Source organism: Triticum aestivum, chromosome 1B (assembly GCF_018294505.1).
Source record: "Triticum aestivum cultivar Chinese Spring chromosome 1B, IWGSC CS RefSeq v2.1, whole genome shotgun sequence".
Classification (NCBI taxonomy): Eukaryota; Viridiplantae; Streptophyta; class Magnoliopsida; order Poales; family Poaceae; genus Triticum; species Triticum aestivum.
Window position 1 is genome coordinate 604,804,479 of NC_057795.1, and position 16,752 is coordinate 604,821,230.

Genomic DNA, 16,752 nt, shown 5'->3' on the forward strand with positions numbered 1-16,752 from the left:
ATTTTATAGAGTAATTATGTGTTTGGTGCATTTTTTATAATTACTGCCTAGTTTTTATAATTACATCCCATTTATTATTTCTTAAAACCCATTTTCTTGTTAAGCCTAATGCATCCCTCATAGGAAAGATTTGCAGCCCAGTGGGACGGAGAATAACAACTTGACCTTGCCTAGGTATTCCTAAAAAAGTATAGTTGGGCTAGCCATTTTCAGCTTGAAAAAAATTAATATCTAGGCTGGATATCTGGCCTGGGCTAGACAGACCATAGCCCACCCAGTTAATACCTGCAGCGATGTTTTCGTTGTTGTTCAGAGGAGAAAAATTAATATCTGGGCTAAACATCGAAAAACTCTACAGTGCTCACACCTCAAAAACACAAATACTACTCGAGCTGCTTGGTCCCAGCTGTCAGCCGCTTCTTGTGCAATTCTCTCGTTTATTGACTACTCCCTCCTTTCCGGTTTATAGTGCTCAATTCAAAAATCTCACCAATCAAAGTAGATGGCGAGTGGTCGAATACTTTTTGTAGTTTTGCAAAAGCACCTAATTAATGCTCTTGTTATCCTCAAAAAATTATGTTTATGAATGCATTAATTGCAATGCATGCATGCATAAAGTACATGCATTGGTCAATTTTCTCTTAATACTTGCATGCAATGATTTAATGCACCTTGCAATCTGAACATGTGATGGAAAATAACCAAATTCAGCCTTATAAAATGGAAAAACTAAAATTTTGAGATAAGCCGTATAAACCGGAAAGGAGGGAGTACATAGGTTGACAATGGTGTGGGACCGTGATGTCAGGAAACCAGGAGGAAGCAAAATAAATTGTAGTTATATATATATATAATAAGGAGGCACTTGTGTACGTGAGGCTATGGCCCTGGTGGGTACCCATTGTCATCCTCTCCAAGTAAAGTCATCTCCTCGCCCGCGCGTGCTTTCTGCCCGAAACAGTCAATGCCGCCCGCCCCGCTTCCTAGTGCAGGCGATTGCTCCGCCTTCAAATGGTACAAGTGTCGTTTGTCCGTCCATCTGCCGCCCACATTAATGATACGCGGTTGCCGAGGCGGCAACTCCGGCGCCACACGTTCGTCCCTCCGCCGCCCACCATTGCTATATAAACTACTGCGCCGGCCATAGCCGCAGTCATCCGCATTCGTTCCCTTTCTCCTGTCCACACCACTACTGCCCACCATGGCTTCCTCGCGCTCCAGCGCTCTTCGGGATGGGCGGACGACAGACCACAAGGAGATGGCAGCCATTGCTGCCAACCGGCTAGCCGGCAGGCAGCCGGAGGACGACGACGTCCCAATGGAGAACATGGTAGTCGATGATCCGGCGCCAACCCCCTCCTCCGCGCCATCCTCGCCGGTGCATTGCACCATGACCATTGGCGAGGCCCGTGCCCAATAATGGACACGGTGAGGCAGATGCGTGAGGAGCAGTTCCAGGAGGCACAGGCCGACGCCGCCTACAACCACCATCTCCTCCAGGAGCACCTGTATGCAAAGGAGCAGATCACCGCGGAGCGGGCGGAGCAGGAGGCGCTGCTCGACTCATACTGCTCCGCCCGCAAGGGCTGCCTCGAGCGCTGACGGTACCGCATGTGAGTGACGGAGGCTGCAGCCGCCTACAAAGAGGGCGATGAAGCGGGCGAGGCGCTGTTTGGCGAGACCGAGGACAAGGCAGAGGACAATGCCGGCTCCGACAAGTCCTTGCTCCGCTGGCGTCGATGAGGCCCTGCTCCGCCGAGGCCCCGCGGCGCCAATAACGAGGCAGAGGACACCGCTGGCTCCGCCGAGGCCCCACCCCGTCAACAACAAGGCAGAGGACATCGCCGGCTCAGCCGAGGCCCCACCCTGCCGGCAACGTGGGGGAGGATTTCCACCGCTCCTCCTAGGCGCCGCCCGCCGACAATGAGACCGAGGACATCGCCGGCTCCGCCGAGGCCCCGCCCCACTACCAACAAGGCCGCGCCACACAGAAAACGAGGAAGAGTAGAACACGATAGGTCGCCGCCGCTCGGGTCCAAGTAAGGCCACCGCGGCTACCCTCCAGTTGAAGCCAAGCTAGGTGGGTTGACCATTGACGGCCGGTTAGCTTCTTGGCGGCAAAGTGGAGACGGAGAGCTGCGCTGGAGAAGAATGCTGCTTCTACTTAACTGCTGGTGCAGTTGGCTGACTGACACGTGGGCCCAACATGCCACATGTCAGTTATGCAACTGCACCTGCAGTTAAGTCACTAAAGCTTCTGTTCAGCTTAGCAGGACACCAGTGGGTAGCTTCGGTTAATTAATTATACCTCTAGTGCACCCCTTTTTAGTTGAAGAATGTATGAAATGTAATGAAATCCGGCATGTTTATATGAAATCCGACCGTGTATGAATGAATTTATTTCAATTAGTTCGAATTCCTGTATCACTGGCATTGGATGAACATGCAAAACAATACGTACTAGCATTATTCCCAGGGTGATCACCTCGTTTGCAGCAGTTTCACATGTACTCCCTCCAGTCCTTTCTAGTTTGCATGCACATTTTGTCTGCAATCAAAGTATCTCTACTTTGACCAATCTTATACAAAAAAGTATGCACTTTCACAATTTGTGAAGTAAAAAGGAACAGAAGGAGTACAAAGAGTTTGAGCAGCTTTTTAGCGTTTCTGTACATTGCAATCAAACACACAAAGCTGGCAATTCATAGAGAACATTCAAAACAATCGATGATTATGCATCTCAGCGACTCACATGTCAGAGGCAATATTTACTTCACAACTAAAGAATAAAGAAAAAAATTGATCGACGTTCCTGACAGCAAAGGGCGTCCCATTCGAAAATATCAAACGCATGTCTTCCTAAAATCAATGAGAAAAATTTGACAAGGTTGTCCCATTCCAAAATATCAAATGCCTATGATTGTGGAATGGGCAAGGTTTGCCATCAATTCGGACATTGACATGGCACCTCGTGCTAAATAAACCAGTTGTTCTTTTTGTGCAGTTCCACCAAAATCAACCAAATTCGCGCGTAGCTTGTATGATTTCGCCCTTATATGTTGCAACGCCTTGAACTTATCGGCACCTCCTTTCTTGTGGTGGAAATGAATGATTCGATGTATTCATGAACATTTTGTGCAGTTCCTATTGAAATCAAGCTGAGCACCCCTGTTTGCACAAATACAAAAAAAGTGATTAGTATAAAGCAAAATGTACTATGAATTGACAGTTTAAACATGCACCTACATGGTCCATTAGAGCACACTTTTAGAAAAATGGAACTCACCAGAAAGAATCCTAGAACAACATTGTACTCGCACATCATAGCAAAAAAATGGAGATTTGCTAGTCCTTCTGAGCTGAAGTTAGTTTGGTCTTGTGGGGAGTAATGTAACCATCCTTCAACTGCTCCTTCTGATGAGAAGATAGACATGGCTTCTTCATCCTGGCATAATCGGAACTAGTCACTTCACGTACTCCATATTCTTCTTCAGAGGAAGATGATCCTGTTGTGCAAAGACAAGAGGAGTACTAAATGCTAGCATCCCTGTTTGCTCAAAAAAGGAAAGGAAATATTTAAAATAGCACAGATGAAGCACTTCTCAAGGACAATACCAATTTTTCATGACAGTATCTAAATAGTAGCACCACACCAATAGAGATGACAAAGCTCAATCATATGGATGAAATCAGTAGGCGAGTACCAACCTTTGTCAGGAGGCTTATTGTGTAGAGCATATAGATGAAGCACTTCTTCGGAACCATCTGTTGCTATCTACGGTGGTGGCCATGCTTACTATATACTCCTCGATTAGTTTAATGTTTCCAACATCTTCTTGTGCAGTTCCACTAAAATATATGGTATCTTCAAAGAAGATCCCTGTTTGCACAAGTGGAGATAGTTACGTATTACATTAAGAGTGGCATCAAATCAGTGGCAAAACAATTGCTCGTTCCAGCCATAGCAATAAATTAAGATGCAAAACTATATCATTACTTGTGTCATCACAGTTCCAGTGCTTCATTACAACACCGAGAGTTGATTTTTGTTTTTCTTCTGCTTGTTCTTCCCCTTCATCACTTGGTTCAATAACAGACAAGCTTCGCCTACAATGTAAGATTTGGCATGTCAATTAGGGAGCACAAGTATAGTACTAAACTTAATTTTCTGATGAAAGTGGCAAAATACAGGCCAACCGTTGTGAAATATCCTTATCTTACCTCAATGGGATATTACGGTGCACATACAGATTGGATGTCTTGTCTCCATTTGTGCAGTTCACTAAAATCAAACAACATTATCGTACAAGTAGCACAACATAAGAAAGCACACTGCAGAATCATGTGAAAGAAGGCTAGTACTGACCTCTCATGATGCGGAATTCAAACAACTCACAAGAAGAAGATCTGAACCAAATTTGCCAACACAGATAGGAAGTAAGATCTCCTCTTGTGAAGTTCCACTAAGATCAAGCAATCAAGCAACGTTGTCAGTGTGACATTTTGGTTGAACTGCACAAAACACTCTTAAAACAAAAGTGTTTTGTGAAGTGCAACAAAAGGTCACAATGGCAACGAGGTGAAGTAGATAACCCTGTTTACACAGAGGTGCAAAGGAAACAATTAGTGGTCAATAACGGTGGATGACACAGAAGCCAACAAAAAGAAGCATCTACCTTATCTAAATGGGAAAGAAAGCAAGATAGTAGCATTTCTCAAACGGTGGCATTGATTAATATTAACATAGAGATTATATTAACAATAAAATTCGTTAAACATGTAATTTGCTTTTAACTGTGGCATTGCATCAATTTTCCAGCGGCATTATTAGAGGGTGTTTGTTTACAGGGACGTTTGGTGTAGGGACTAAAAAAACTCCGTGTCAGTCCCATCTAAACCAAACAGGAGGGACTTTTAGGGACTAAAAGTGGGCATTTGGGACTAAAGAAAGAAGACCCCGAGGGAGTCTTTTTGGGACTTTTTCCAACAGTTGCCCCTGCCATGCATCGCACCTTGTCTCTATTAGTTCATTACTAGGGGTAACATGGTCTTTTAGCATGTCATTTAATAACCTCTAGTCCATGTTTAGTCCCTCGAACCAAGCAGGTAGGGACTAGGGAGTTTTTAACCAAACAGGGCCTTAGATTAACAATAGCTAATGAGTTGCACGGGATAGTGGACGCACCAGCACCATGTGCATCTACCGATCTACTGTGGTCATGCACTGTCTGTTGCAACAAAGAACAAACAACCAAGGAGCATATTTGTGTTGGTCCCAGTTTTGTTATCTTCAGACACCTTTCCCTATGTGAGCGCAGAAAATCTAGTCCTGCTCAAACTCTACAGCCTTGTCCCCCAAAACAAAAGATCAATTCGTTACAGATGTGCGTACTGCGTTTGTCATTGTTTTCCCTTTTCGACCAACGTAGGTGCTGGATATCTAGTCTGTACTAGTACTTTCGCCCCTTCCTTTTATCTTTGAACCACGTCCTAGATTTATGCGATACAACTTTCTCCACTACTTTCCCCCATTCCTTTCCTCTTTGAACCACGTCCTAGATTCATGCTATACAACTTTCCCCCTTCATTTCCTCTTTGAACCACGTCCTAGATTCATGCTATATACAACTTTTCCCACTACTTTCCCCCACTCCTTTCCTCTTTGAAACACGTCCTAGATTCATGGTATACATGCAGCTAGAGCAATGCATGTGGAGTAAGTAAATTATACCTTAAGGTTCTTGGGGCGTGGTTCGGTGGGCGACGGGACAGTGTCGGGGAAACTGATCCGCGAACACCTATGGGACAGGCGGACCGAGCCCCTTTCGGTTCGGCGGGGGGCGGAGATCGCACGAAGAGCAGATCGGGCAAAGCACGCGAGCGGTTTACCCAGCTTCGGAGCTCTCCGGAGAGATAATACTCCTACTGCTGCTTGTCTGATTGTATTGTGTTCTTGCTCGGGAGCGCTGAGTGCTACAGTACACTCTAGCTGCTAACGAGACCGAGCGTGAGTATTTTCTGGCTTCGAACCTTCCGAACCCCCCTCTACATTGCGCATGGGCCTCCTTTTATATGCTCAAGGGGTCACCGACAGATGGCAACGTAGATGAGGGTAAAAGTGGAAAAGGACTTGCGGTTGGTACAGCTACCTGTATAGTGTTTCCTACCTAACCCTGACGGCAGGGGACAAAGGCATTAAATGCCCGTCTATGTCGCCCAAAACAGTGCAGAAAGGGACCGTCAGGGGTGCCACCGCTCGCCACGATGGCAATCTTGTCAGCGTCGCTTGCCACCGCGTACCACTGGCTACACAGCCTCTCGCCACGCGCGCCTGGAAAGGACCCAGGGCGACACATTGGTGGATGTGCTGGAGCGTAGGTACAGGATGGTAGCGCGCCGCGGCAAGTGCCTTGCCGTGGTCGTTGTCTTGTCGCATCTGGAGGCTTGTCGCTCCCTGGGCCTTGCCAGGATGCGTGGCGCGTCGCGGCAAATTCCTTGATATGCCTTGGTGGGCCCTCCCGGCAAGCTCCTCTTGCCGGGGCCTTGTCTCCTTGGCTTGGATACTTTGTTCTTATGCCTTGGTTGGCCTTCCCGGCAAGCTCCTCTTGCCGGGGCCTTGTCTCCTTGGCTCGGATACTTTGTTCTTATGCCTTGGTTGGCCTTCTCGGCAAGCTCCTCTTGCCGGGGCCTTGTCTCCTTGGCTCCGCAGGGACCGCGGAGGACCTTGGCGGTCACCTGGAAAGCCTTGCCGCTGGTGGCTGCAACTGCCCGTGCACAAGTTCGGGATACTAGGGTACCCCTACTCTAGTACACCGACAGGAGCCCCCGGGCCTGGGCCATACACGGTGCTGAGCGCTATTGGGCCAGGCCCAAAACAGGGCATGGGCACGTGCAGCCTGGGTTACGTCGTATCTTTCTCCGTATCCACCTCGCCCTCCCCAACGGCACGCGTCGAATGCGGCGTCGTGGGAGTGATCGTGGGTGGTTTCTTTACTCGGAAGGGCGAAACATCCGCCCCCTTCCTCTTTATAAGCAGGGGAAATAGGGACAATTCGCCCATCCTGCCAGTCGTTACTCCATTTCCCAAATCTCCGCCGCTCCCTTCTTCTCCTCGAGAGCAGTGCTCCGCCCCCCATTGCCACCAGCACCACCAACGCCGTCGATCTCCCCCACCACCTCCACCATGGCTCCGAAAGCCGACAAGGGGAAGGGCGTGAAGTCGGTCGAGGCGCAGCGGCTCGCGGCGCTGCGAAAGGAGCGGGCCCTCTTCCCTCTCAGCTTGCCGCGAAGGAGCTGAGGGAGTACTACTACCTCTTCTGGTCGACGGAGACACGAGCACATCCGCGCACGAGGGTACTCCCGGCTGCCGCATCGGAACTGGCTCCAAACGGGTACCCCTTTTTCGCGCTGTTCTTCTACTGCGGGCTCTGCCCGCCCTTCTCTGAATTCTTCTGCGACATCATGAACACCTACGGGCTCCGCCTCCTTGATTTCACCCCCAACGCCGTTCTGACCATGGCAGTTTTCGCACATCTTTGCAAAAACTTTGTCGGAGTCCACCCAAATGTAGCCCTCTTCCGCCACTTCTTTATGCCTCGGGTTGAGAGAGGAGAGCCCCTTGCCGGCGGGATCGCTTGGATCTCAAGAGTCGGCAAGAAAGAAGCTTATCTGGAGGGAGAGCTCCGCAGCAAGTGGGAGGAATGGAGAGCAGAGTGGTGTTGGATCGTCGAGGAGAACCCGCAGCCGTTTACTGCCCTGCGCCAAGCCCCAATAGTACGCGGCAATGATTGGAGCAACGTGGCCCCGGAAGACGACAGGCTGAGTATTGCCATCACCCGGATCCTTCGTCTTAGACTTGCCGGGCTCACTGTAGGCGCCGTTGGCGCAGACTTTCTCCGCTGCTGCATCGCCCCCTTGTAGGAGAGGGGGAGACCCGCCTGGGAGTTCCAGAACTCGGCGGATATCATGAGGCTGCGCCCGGGCCTCAATTTCAACTTCACCGTCCTGGAGCTGGATGCGATGCTCCTGGAGCTGTTCAAGCGCGATCCTCAACATCCATTCGTGTTGCCGAGGGGTGTGATTCCACTGTGCAACAATTCTTCGCTCGACCGCATCCGCGCAATGATGCCTCTGTGCGACTCGCACGGAATCGTCCTGACTTGGCAAGAGCCTGCCGACGACGTCGTGCGGGATTTCTTTGACGGCCTGGAAGAAGTGTCGATCCGCCCCGATGAACAGAAGAGCCTCACCCGCGGCACCACCGATAATGAGATGCAGCGCATCGCCACCAGGCTGGAAGAGGTGGCAGCAGCTATTGCCGCGGGTGAGTTCGGATTCACCATGGAGGAGGCAGAGGCAGCAGAGGCGGCAAGTCTTGCCGAGCACGACGAGTTTGTCGGCGAGGAAGAGCTTGTCGGGCCCGAAGAGGAGGAGCCGAGCGAGCCCGGCGAGGGAGAGCTTGTCGGGCTCGAGCCTTCAGGCAGCTCATCGCAAGTAGAGCCCCCAGCTCCACCAAGAAGGCGTCTCCGCAAGGCCCGGGACGTAGCGGAGCGGCAGACGAGCCAACAGCCGCCGAGCCGTGCGACACGCTCTACCACGGCAAGCAGTGTTGCCGCGGGAGCGCCTCACGCCGCTGCGGCAACTGAGGCGGGGTCTTCCCGGTCCACCGCTACTGCCCCTGCCAAGCGGGCAAGGGAACCTACTCCTCCGCCTCGTCGCACCGGAGGCAAGCCGGACTTCGATCTTTCTTTCCGTGCTCAGCTCCGACGAGGAAGAAGAAGAGTAAGATTCTTTGCTGTTCTTGTAACTCTTCACTTCTGTTGCTTTGTCTTGTATCTGACTTGCTTTTACTCAGAACCTATTCCTTTTCAGGATGCTGGCCCAGAGAGCGGCGAAGAGAGACAAGGCCTCGGTGATCGTCATCGAGGATGATCCCACCACGACGGCAGAGGACATGTCCGAGACCACCTTGCCGGACCCGGCAACCCTTCCTCCAAGCAGCCCCCAGCGCAGCCCCCAGCGTAAGTGTATTGTTTATTTCCTGCTTCTGGGTGCGCATGGGTTCTCCTTCTTTGCTGATATCTGATTGCTGGTTTGTGCAGGAGCAGAGCAGCCTCACCAGGAGGGCCCGGAGGCTGCTCCCGAAGTGCCATCTGCTTCCACTACACCGCCAAGGGAGGATTCCCCGGCAAGGGAGCGTTCTCCGACAAGGGAGCGTTCTCCAGCAAGGGGCAGCTCTCCGGCAAGGGACGGTACCAGCGATCCTCCGGTGATCGACACCACGGCCACAGATCCTAGCACAGGTAATCCTTTTGCCTGAGAACTTCCCTTGGGTTCTTCTTCTTCTGATTTTCTTTTTGAATGTTCGCTTGATTTCTCTCCCTTTCCCCATTCGCCAGATCCATCTGCCATAGAGCCGATGGAAACCGAGGTCGCCGGCGAGGAGAACGCGTGCAGCGGCGCTGACGACGCCGGCACCACCGAAGGAGAGGCCGGTGCTGATGATCCTGCCGGCGAAGAGGCCGCCAAGGCTGCCGCTGCAGAAGCCGGCGAGGGATCTGGCGATTGCACTGATGGCCCTGAGGCCGCAGGAGCGCCAGGCGCTACGCCGACCACCGAACCCTCCACCGATGCTGCGGTGCCAGGCTCCGAAGAGCCCCAGCCCGGCGCCTATCTGAAGGCCGGCGACGGCATCTTCATCAAGCTCCCCTGGGCTTCAAGCTCCAGGGCGCCGGTCGAAGGAGAGGAGCTGGACGGAGAAGTTCTTGCTTCCGCTGGGCTGAAGCTGGTTGACGCGCCAAGCAGCAGCGACGAGCCTGAGGAGGAACGGCTGCTGCGGAAGCTGATGTCACTTTACCGCGCCCGACAAGCCAAGCCGGTGTCCCGCGAGGCACTTGTCGCGAAGGCGGGAGTTGATATTGAGAAGCGCGCGGAGGAGCTCCGGGGCCTTAGGCAGGAAACTCTCCGGTCCTTGGCGGAGGAGCGGGAGCAACTTCTCGAGGAGCGGAAAGCTTTCCTCCTCGAGAAGGCTGAAGCTGAAGAGAAGCAACGGCTTGTCGCCGAGAACCTCTTTGCGCAGGAAGGAGAGTTGGCGCAGCGCAAGGTTAATCTTGACAGCCACGAGGAGGAGCTTGTCGCGCGCGAGCAAGCAATTGGTGGGGCTCTCAAGGAGGCAAAGGATGCCGCCGCAGCTGCCGAGGCCGCCAAGAAGGAGTTGGAGACAAAGGTGGCGCAGCTGGAAGCCGATCTTCGGGCGAGCGGCGAGGAGCTCGCCGCGCTCAAGCGTGAGCGCGAGAAGGACGCTGCCGCTCATTGTGAGCTGCAGGGTCTTCTTGCTGAGAGGAGCAAGGAGCTCAGCGCCGCCAAGGATTCCAATGCCGATCTCGAGCTGAAGCTGGACACGTTGACGCAGACGCTAGACGGCACCAGGGAGCGGGAAGCGGCCTTGTCGGAGAAGATCAAGGCCGACGAGGCGCTGCTGGCTAATGCTGCTGCCGCCTAGGATACTCTCAGAGAGACCGTGGAGCACTGGACCGAGGGTCTTGTGGATGCTGCCGCGGTCATCGACAAGGAGCTGGCGCTGCTGGGGATGGAGGATTTCGGGTACTCCTCCGACGAGCACCTCCAACCCAGCGCCAAGCTCAGCTTGTTCTTCGAGGGCGTGGCAACGGCCCTCCAGCGACTCCGGGAGAAGATCCCAAAGCAGCTGGCCGACGAGTCGTGCAAAATCTGCGCAGGGGCTCTCCAGAAGGTGCTGGTGAAGGTGGCCTTTCGAAATCCAGGCCTCAACCTCACCAACGTCCTCAGGTCCTTGCCGCCGGATGCCGATCTGGAAGCGCTCAAGGCCCTTGTCGCACCCATTGTGGACAAGGTGAGTGGGATCAAGAGGGTTGAGGGCGATCGCGTAGATTAGGCCGCTCATCTTCTCTTTTCCTTGTCGCTGCTAGTCATGTCGTGAAAACAATTTATTAGAGCCGCGACAAGTTATCTTGTAATATAACTCTATTTTGAATATCAATTGCTATGTTATCTCCTTTACTTGATTCCTTCCTTTGTATGTTTTTGCCCTACGCTTTTAGGGAACTTGTCAGCGCAGGCACCCTTGCCGCGAGCGCTGAGTGCGGAACGTCAGCAGCCTGCTGGCAGTGCCGCTGCCGACAAGAAACCTTGTCGCAACTAGTCGCAGCTCACTTAAGTTGTTGAGCGGACTCGAAACAAAGTAAGGGCGCAACTAGCTACGAGTTGGTTCCTCCGCGCACAGGTTTTCCATACAAAGCAAGGTCGTTCGAGGAAGATAACTTAAAAATTTTAACTGATTGCTCAAACTTTGGCAACTTAGCTTTTCTGTCGTTTTCTTTCCGGTAAGGCGAACACTTCCTTGAACGACGCCTGGTCCATACCATTATCTCCTTTCCCCTCCGGCAAACTTGTGCGCGAGGGAACTTCCTTCCTTCGACAAAGAGAAAGCAGAAAAAATAATGATATGGAGCCTTACGGCTCGTTATTGCTTACCGGGGGCATGTGCTGCACAAAGTGTCAGATATATGCAGGCAAAGAAATATAGAAAGCATGAAATTTGACAAGATGTGCAGAGCACATGAGCTTTACTTATGCACGGGATCTGCGCCCGGCTTTGTACAAAGGATTGCATGCAACATCGGCAAGACTTGTACAAAAGGTGGTTGCCGGAACAGGTTCCGGCAACCGCACCTTACGGGTAAAACTTACGAAGATGCTCAATGTTCCAGGAGTTGCTCACCGGATTGCCATCTTCGGTCTCAAGGCGGACAGCGCCAGGCCTAGTGACTCGTTTCACCCAGTAAGGGCCTTCCCACTTCGGCGTCAACTTGTTGGAATTCTTGGCGGACTGAACGCGCTGAAGAACAAGGTCGCCTTCCTCGAGACTTATGGCATTAACTTTGCGGCTATGGTAGCGGCGCAAAGCTTGCTGGTATCGAGCAGCTCGTACAGCTGCCTGAAGACGGTCCTCCTCAAGGAGCAGCGCGTCGTCTTGTCGTAGCTGCTCTTGCTCAAGCTCATCATAAGCGAGCACTCGAGGTGACCCGTATACGAGTTCCGTGGGGAGAACTGCCTCTGCTCCGTAGACTAGAGTGAAAGGTGTCTGGCCAGTGGCTCGATTTGGCGTCGTTCTGACCGACCAAAGAACCACCGGCAGCTCCTCAATCCAGTTCTTTCCGCACTTGCGCAGCCTGTCGAAAGTCCTGGTCTTGAGCCCGCGCAGCACTTCAGCATTCGCCCTCTCCGCTTGACCGTTGCTTCTCGGATGAGCAACAGAAGCGAAGCAGACCTTGGCGCCAAGATCTTGGATGTACTGCATGAAGGTGCGACTCGTAAATTGTGTGCCGTTGTCGGTAATGATCCTGTTAGGGATCCCAAAACGGCAAACAATCGACCTGAAGAACTTGACTGCTGACTGTGCTGTCACCTTCCTCACTGGTTCCACTTCCGGCCACTTTGTGAACTTGTCGATTGCATCATACAAGTACTCAAAGCCCCCGACAGCTCGGGGAAAGGGGCCGAGGATATTGAGCCCCCAGACCGAAAATGGCCAGGATAAAGGGATCCTCTGGAGAGCTAGAGCTGGCTGGTGTATCTGCTTGGAATGGAACTGGCACGCTTCACACTTGGTTACTTGTGCAGTTGCATCCTGGAGGGCTGTCGGCCAAAAGAAACCTTGCCGGAACGCTTTGCCGGCAAGTTCTCTTGCGCCAATGTGGTGACCACATATGCCTCCATGTATCTCTGCCAACAGCTTTTGTCCATCTTCCCGGTTAATACACTTCAATTTCACACCGTTGAGTCTTCTTCTGTACAGTGTGCTGTCAACAAACTGGTACATACTTGACTGCCGGGCTACTTTTTCTGCTTCTTCTTGCTCTTCGGGAAGTTCTCCTGTCTGAAGGAAACGGACAATCTGCTGTGCCCATGTTGGAGCTTGCGGCTCGACAACAAGGACTAAAGGCGCATTTGCTGCTGCGGGAACATCCGCTTCTACAGCGAGAACTTGCGGCTCAGCCGGAGCTTGACGTTCCCCGGCAAGCTTGCCGGAGCAATAACTTGTCGGGAGCGTCTGCTTCAACGGAACAAACCCTAAGGTTTGTCGGAGCAGACTGCTCCTCAGCACCCTTGGCGTCGATCTTGGGGACCTTCTTGGCGGCGGCTTCGGGGAGCTCTGCCAGAAAATAGTCACCAAAAATCAACTTCCTCTTCTTGTTCTGTCCAGTTGATGGTGTTACAGACGGTTGAGTCAGCTTTAGCACAAAGATCCCTGGTTCCACAGGTAACTTAAATACGGCGCACTTCGACAGGCCATCAGCAATGTCATTCTGAGCTCTTGGAACACGTTCCATCTGTAGGCCGTCAAAGTGCTCTTCTAGCTTTCTCACTTCATCAACGTAAGCTTCCATCAACGGACTTTGATAACTCTTGTTCACTTGGCGGACGACAAGCTGTGAGTCACCCCTGACAATGAGCTTCTTGATCCCAAGGTCTGCCGCGATCCTGAGACCGGCAAGCAAACCTTCATACTCTGCGGTATTGTTCGTTGCTTGCTCCTTGGGAAAGTGCATCTGGACTATGTACTTGAGGTGCTCTCCGGTGGGTGCGACAAGCAGCACACCCGCACCGGCGCCTTGCAGCGAGAAGGCACCATCAAAGTACAACAGCCACTCTTTGCTCGCTTCCTTGACGGGGATGCTTGTCTCCGGAATTTCTTCATCTGGTGTTGGCGTCCATTCTGCTATGAACTCCGCCAATGCCCTGCTTTGGATAGTTGAAGTACTCTTAAAGTTGAGGCCAAAGCTTGACAGTTCCAGTGCCCACTCGACAATCCTGCCTATTGCTTCTGGATTTTCCAGTATCCTCTTCAGCGGAAAACGAGTGACAACTGTGATCTCATGTGCTTGGAAGTAATGGCGCAGCTTTCTCGAGGCCATGAGAAGGCCGAAAAGCAATTTCTGCACACCAGAGTACCTTGACCTAGCCCCTTGCAGAAGGGAACTAACAAAGTAAACTGGGCGCTGCACCATCCTTTTCTGCATCTTCCCATGCGTCTGCGCAGATCCATCTTTGTCGGGACCAGAGCTTGCCGGTGAAGCCCCCTGCTTGTCGCTGGATGCATCTGCCGTGGTTGCTGGCTCATCATCCGCCTCCCTCTCCGCTACTAACGCAGCACTAACCACTTGATTGGTTGCCGCTATATATAACAGCAACTTCTCTTGTGGTTTAGGTGCGATAAGTGTTGGAGTGGAAGACAAGTATCTCTTCAAGTCCTGCAGCGCAGCCTCCGCTTCCGGAGTCCATTTCATTGGACCTGCCTTTTTCAATATTTTGAAAAATGGCAGGGCGCGCTCAGCAGACCTAGAGATAAACCTGTTGAGAGCATCTATGCATCCGGCAAGTCTTCGTACATCCTTGACGTGCTTTGGTGCTTCAATCTGCTCGATGGCCTTGATCTTGTCGGGATTGGCTTCAATTCCCCGCTGAGACACGAAGAACCCGAGAAGCTTGCCGGATGGGACTCCAAACACACACTTCTTGGGGTTGAGCTTGAGGTTGATCTTGCGCAGATTTGCAAAGGTTTCATCTAAATCTTGAATCAGGGTCGCCTTGTCCTTGCTCTTGACCACTATGTCATCCATGTAGGCTTCCACATTTCTGTGCATTTGCGGATCAAAAGCGTGGTGGACTACCCTTGCAAATGTTGAACCAGCATTCTTTAAACCTAAAGGCATCCGTATGAAACAGTATGTGCCACATGGGGTGATGAATGCGGTTTTCTCCTCATCCTCTTCTGCCATGAAGATCTGATGGTATCCTGAGTATGCATCAAGAAATGAAAGCAAGTCACATCCGGCCGTGGAGTCAACAATTTGGTCAATGCGCGGCAAGGGAAATGGGTCTTTGGGACAAGCTTTATTGACATCGATAAAGTCGATACAAAGCCTCCATTTCCCGTTTGCCTTGCGCACAACTACAGGATTGGCCAACCACGTAGGATGGAGCACTCCTCTGACAAGGCCTGCTGCTTCCAATTTCTTGATTTCTTCTGCGATGAATTCTTGGCGCTCCACTACCTGTTTCCTGACTTTCTGCTTGACGGGCCGCGCATGAGGACAAACGGCCAGGTGGTGCTCGATTACTTTCTTGGGAACACCGGGGATGTCAGACGGTTGCCATGCAAACACGTCGACATTCGCCCGCAGGAAAGCAATGAGCGCGCTTTCCTATTTAGGGTCGAGAGTGGCACTGATGGTGAAGGTACCACCAGTGCCGTCCTCCTTGGCGGACACCTTCTTGGTCTCCGGTGGAGCTGCCATTGCCTTCTTACACTTGCTGGTGGAGCTCGATGGTGCGTCCTCGACGGTAGCGCAGCACTCCGAAGAGGTGCACTTGCCGGAGTGGGCATCAGAACTCTCGCCGGACTTGGTCTTCTTTGCCCCAGGAGCTTCAGCAGCAAGTGGTTTGCGATCTGTTGCGGCTGCCGCTTCCCGGTAGATCTTGTCGGCGCAGATAAGGGCATCCTTCTTGTCGCTAGGGACAGAGATGACACTTATCGGGCCTGGCATCTTCAGCATGTTGTATGCATAGTGAGAGGCCGCCATGAACTTGGCGAGTGCTGGACGGCCGAGTATCCCATTGTAAGGCAGTGGAAAGTCAGCGATGTCAAAAGTGACCCTCTCAGTTCTGAAATTCAACTCGCTGCCAAATGTCACCGGCAGCGTGATCTTCCCCTTCGGCTTGCTCCTTCCCGGATTGATTCCTTGGAACGTGCCGGTTTCTTCGAGCTCACTATCAGGGATCTGGAGTTTCTGGAGTACCGCGGAGGAGATCAAGTTCAAGCCGGCCCCGCCGTCAACTAGCATCTTAGTGACCTTGAGGTTGCGGATAGTTGGTGAAACCAACATCGGCAAGCACCCGACCGCAGTTATGCGATCAGGGTGGTCCTCAATATCAAAGATGATAGGCGTGCTGGACCATTTCAGAGGTTTGCGTGACTCGACGGGTGGTTCCACTGCATTGACTTCCCGCACCCACTGCTTGAGCTGGCGGTGTGAAGTATGCAGAGAAGCACCGCCGTCAACGCACAGGACCTCTGTGGCTTTCTGGAACTCCTGCTCATCGGTCTCGTCATCATCCATGTCTTTGTCATCGTCGTCATCTTCATCCTTGTCGCGGCCGCGGGGAGGTTTGTCTCCTTGCCGCTGCTTGGCCTTGCCGCGGCGTCCCCCTCGGCCGAGACGCTTCTTGCTGGCTCCTCCAGCACCTTCCTGGGCTTTCTCCTTGTCGCGCCGCTCGTATTCAGCCTTTTGCTGTTCCACAAGCTGCTCGACCTTCTTGTAGCTCTGGAGGTCGTGGCCCTTGGTGCGGTGGATCTTGCAGTACTGCTTGTTGGTGCCGTCCTGCTTGTCGGCGACCACCACAGCCTGGCAGTTGTTACCGCCAGAGCTACCAGCTTTGGCTTTCTTGGTGCCACCTCCGTTGCCGGACTGCTCAACGACTAGCACATCTTTGCCTTTCTTCTTCCTGTTGTTCCGCCGCCGGTTTTTCTTTGCCGGAGCGGTCCCCTCACTATCTGATCCTGCTACTTCTATATTCTCTCCGGGGAGTTTCCTCCCCTCCTCAGCACGTGCACACTTGTCAGCCAGGGCATATAGCTCACTGACGTCTCTGATCTTGCACATCGCCATCTCCTCCCGCATCCTGCGGTTCCGCACGTTCTGATGAAACGCG